The sequence below is a fragment of the Nannobrachium achirus genome (genome assembly GCF_963921795.1).
Source record: "Nannobrachium achirus genome assembly, chromosome: 4".
NCBI classification, from domain to species: domain Eukaryota; kingdom Metazoa; phylum Chordata; class Actinopteri; order Myctophiformes; family Myctophidae; genus Nannobrachium; species Nannobrachium achirus.
In genome coordinates this window covers 4,580,736-4,586,078 of record NC_137813.1, presented here as the reverse complement: position 1 = coordinate 4,586,078, position 5,343 = coordinate 4,580,736, and positions in this window count along the sequence as shown.

The window sequence follows — 5,343 nt, the reverse complement described above, 5'->3', positions numbered from 1 at the left end:
GTCCTTTAAGACCATTATTTTCTACACCCTACCTACACTCTTTTTAGTAATTATTAATGTTGTTTATTACCTGGCATGTTTGGATGCTTGATTCTGATTGGTCGAGCGCTGAAATCAGCGGTGAATTATGAGCGTATAATGACCGCTCCGCTCTATAATTCACCGCTGCCTAATCAACGGCTCAGAGCAGCTGCTGCATTCAGGCTGAGCTGTGTGAATTTAGTGCCGTATCCAACATTTCTACCATGTAAACAAACACACAGCGTCATTTACAACCAAACGTTGCCCTGAAGAATGTCACCTCCGCTTCGCGTCGGTGGCATATCAACCTGTTTGGGCTCCTATCACTCGATAATGACTGCTGAGCGAGATGTTATCCCTTGCTTATCACTCTTATCACTCCTTTGTGTGTGTGTGTGTGTGTGTGTGTGTGTGTGTGTGTGTGTGTGTGCGCGCGCGTGTGTGCGCGTGCGTGCGTGCGTGTTGAAGCACTGCTCTACATAAAAAAAGAAATGAAAGAAAAAAGCCTTGCCTTACTTGAGTCTTATGTGACAAACATTTACAACTTAACAGTGTGTCATTTCTTCTTGTTTTTGTGTCACAAAGTGACAGTGGTGGACAAAGTACACACACAACCCCATTACTTGATTCCTGGTCAATAGTTGCAGAGTAAAAAGTCAAGTTAAACCCAAGTAAATAAATGGTGCATTTATATAGCGCCTTTATCCAAGGCGCTTTACACAGACTGTGCATTACATTCACCCATTCATACAGCGATGTCAGAGGAAACCATGCAAGGCACGAACCTGCTCACCGGGAGCAACTAGGGGTTTAGTGTGTCTTACCCAAGGACTCTACGACATGTGGCGGAATTTGAGGCGGAATTGAACCGCAGAGTCGCCCCATGTAAAGGACGGATACAGTAACATGTAGTGTACTCAGGTAAAGGACTGATACAGTAACATGTAGTGTACTCATAAAGGACAGATACAGTAACATGTAGTGTACTCAGGTTAAGGACAGATACAGTAACATGTAGTGTACTCAGGTTAAGGACAGATACAGTAACATGTAGTGTACTCATAAAGGACAGATACAGTAACATGTAGTGTACGCAGGTTAAGGACAGATACAGTAACATGTAGTGTACTCAGGTTAAGGACAGATACAGTAACATGTAGTGTACTCAGGTAAAGGACAGATACAGTAACATGTAGTGTACTCAGGTAAAGGACAGATACAGTAACATGTAGTGTACTCAGGTAAAGGACAGATACAGTAACATGTAGTGTACTCAGGTAAAGGACAGATACAGTAACATGTAGTGTACTCAGGTTAAGGACAGATACAGTAACATGTAGTGTACTCAGGTAAAGGACAGATACAGTAACATGTAGTGTACTTACTCATAAAGGACAGATACAGTAACATGTAGTGTACTCAGGTAAAGGATAGATACAGTAACATGTAGTGTACTCAGGTTAAGGACAGATACAGTAACATGTAGTGTACTCAGGTTAAGGACAGATACAGTAACATGTAGTGTACTCAGGTTAAGGACAGATACAGTAACATGTAGTGTACTCAGGTAAAGGACGGATACAGTAACATGTAGTGTACTCAGGTAAAGGACTGATACAGTAACATGTAGTGTACTCAGGTAAAGGACTGATACAGTAACATGTAGTGTACTCAGGTTAAGGACAGATACAGTAACATGTAGTGTACTCAGGTAAAGGATAGATACAGTAACATGTAGTGTACTCAGGTTAAGGACAGATACAGTAACATGTAGTGTACTCAGGTTAAGGACAGATACAGTGACATGTAGTGTACTCAGGTAAAGGACAGATACAGTAACATGTAGTGTACTCAGGTAAAGGACTGATACAGTAACATGTAGTGTACTCATAAAGGACAGATACAGTAACATGTAGTGTACTCAGGTGGTAAAGGATAGATACAGTAACATGTAGTGTACTCAGGTAAAGGACTGATACAGTAACATGTAGTGTACTCAGGTTAAGGACAGATACAGTAACATGTAGTGTACTCATAAAGGACAGATACAGTAACATGTAGTGTACTCAGGTGGTAAAGGATAGATACAGTAACATGTAGTGTACTCAGGTTAAGGACAGATACAGTAACATGTAGTGTACTCAGGTAAAGGACTGATACAGTAACATGTAGTGTACTCAGGTAAAGGACAGATACAGTAACATGTAGTGTACTCAGGTTAAGGACAGATACAGTAACATGTAGTGTACTCAGGTTAAGGACAGATACAGTAACATGTAGTGTACTCAGGTTAAGGACAGATACAGTAACATGTAGTGTACTCAGGTAAAGGACAGATACAGTAACATGTAGTGTACTCAGGTAAAGGACAGATACAGTAACATGTAGTGTACTCAGGTTAAGGACAGATACAGTAACATGTAGTGTACTCAGGTTAAGGACAGATACAGTAACATGTAGTGTACTCAGGTTAAGATGTAGTGTACTCAGGTTAAGGACAGATACAGTAACATGTAGTGTACTCAGGTTAAGATGTAGTGTACTCAGGTTAAGGACAGATACAGTAACATGTAGTGTACTCAGGTTAAGGACAGATACAGCAACATGTAGTGTACTCAGGTAAAGGACAGATACAGTAACATGTAGTGTACTCAGGTAAAGGACAGATACAGTAACATGTAGTGTACTCAGGTAAAGGACAGATACAGTAACATGTAGTGTACTCAGGTTAAGGACAGATACAGTAACATGTAGTGTACTCAGGTAAAGGACAGATACAGTAACATGTAGTGTACTCAGGTTAAGATGTAGTGTACTCAGGTTAAGGACAGATACAGTAACATGTAGTGTACTCAGGTTAAGGACAGATACAGTAACATGTAGTGTACTCAGGTTAAGGACAGATACAGTAACATGTAGTGTACTCAGGTAAAGGACAGATACAGTAACATGTAGTGTACTCAGGTTAAGGACAGATACAGTAACATGTAGTGTACTCAGGTTAAGGACAGATACAGTAACATGTAGTGTACTCAGGTTAAGGACAGATACAGTAACATGTAGTGTACTCAGGTAAAGGACAGATACAGTAACATGTAGTGTACTCAGGTTAAGGACAGATACAGTAACATGTAGTGTACTCAGGTTAAGGACAGATACAGTGACATGTAGTGTACTCAGGTTAAGGACAGATACAGTAACATGTAGTGTACTCAGGTAAAGGACAGATACAGTAACATGTAGTGTACTCAGGTAAAGGACAGATACAGTAACATGTAGTGTACTCAGGTTAAGGACAGATACAGTAACATGTAGTGTACTCAGGTAAAGGACAGATACAGTAACATGTAGTGTACTCAGGTAAAGGACAGATACAGTAACATGTAGTGTACTCAGGTAAAGGTACTTTATTCATGTCCCCCAGTGTGACACAAGTGCTCTCCTTTATCGTCTCCTTTATTGTGGTAAATGTTATAACTTTACAGAATAACATCTTTCCAGATCAACCACATCATTTATATTGGATTTATGTTCCTTTCTGCATGTGGCAAGATTGATCGTCTCTGTCATAATAGTTCCTGCCTATAGGTTTGATAGATTGATCTGTCATAATGGTTGCCTGCCTAGGTTTGATAGCTACTGTCTTGGATGGTGATAAAAGCAGGCCATGAGACCCATCCCTTATAGGGTTCTCAAAGTAGGGTCTGGGGAACCTCTGGGGGTCCTTGGCGGGGTTCCAGGAGGTCCACAGAAAAATGAGCATCAACATCAGTTTGACTGCCAAAACTTCACACTGGACTTTCAGAGTTCAGAAGGTTGACATTTCTCTATTATAAATCCTTGTTTTGTGTGGTCTCCTGGAATAGAGTCATATTTTGAGATATGGATTTCTGGTTTCCATGAGCTGTATGCCATTAAAAGAAATAAGCTGTGCCCACATAAAGTCTCATCATTATATTGTCCAATTAGAAAAGGGACATATGATGTAATTAATAACTAAGCATTTGCGGGGGTGTTGATTTTGCATTGGACATCTTATGTAAGTATCTGTCCATTTTGCATGGACATACACACAAAGCCATGTATTAGATTATCAATCATATATTCTCTTTAGGCCTTTTTTTACAACAATATTCATACATGGGCAACTGGCGGCCCGGGGGCCCCCACCTTCACTTAATGTGGCCCGCAGGTTGATACCGGAATACTGATATATTATTGATTTCAGCTGTTACAATTCCAAACATGACCTGCTTTAATTCCCTCAGTCTATATTAGTAGCTTAATGACTATTAAAGTAGTATTAAAATCATTTTTTTTATGTTCAATGTATTTGTATTCAATTTCATAAAGTTAACATGAGTTTATAATTAAATGTGTTTAAAATGTTACATTTCAGGATTCCAATTCAAAAATAACAAAACATTATTCAGGATCCCAATTCAAAAGAAGCAAAACATAGCCGATCTACAAGTCTTGTCTTGTAGATCTGCTATTTTTTGCTTCTTTTGTATGATATACTAGAATGACAAAGTAGGACATAGCAATATGCAATATGTGGCCCTCTGGAGTGAAGGTGGAAATATAGTGGCCCTCGCCATCATCAAAGTTGACCACCCCTGATATAGTTGTATTGAGGTAGCCTGTCTAAAAGCACAGCCTAAGCTTGTACCTGTCCTGATGAAGATGTATTGACATTGAAATGTCACTTTTTTTTTACCTGTAAAAAAAGAAAAGAAAAACAGGCTTATTAACAGTCAGAGTTCGCTCCAGTCTTCCTTCTACAAGCTTGTATCAGGGTTTCATATCCCAGTGCATCGTAGAAATGTTAAATGTTCAGTCATGTTCAGTTTACATGACTCAAGACCGTTTCCCAAATATTGTATTTCTTAACATTTTGGACCAAGATAGGCAATTTTACATGGAGGCTCCATATAGGCCTACTGTCAAAAATCTTTGTTTTATTTATTTAATCACTTATTTTTCAACCTGTATAATTACTTTATCATTGAGCTCTTTCGAGATGAATCTGTCAAATGTATAATCAGTGCCTGTGGACTGTGGAGAAACTGTTTCAAATGTTTTTTTATTCAAGCAAGTTACATTAACTAAGTCAGAGATAAATGCAACAATACATGGTATTTTTTTCCTCATTTTTTACACACAAAATCAAATGTTATACATTTACAAAAACACACAATGAAACAGTTAACATGAATAAACAAACAATAGAAAACGTCACAACTCGTTTCCCCCTTGTTGTCAGGACCAGATAGCACGCCGCACCCGAGGCTGTCCGTCCTCCATAAAGTGTCCGTGTAG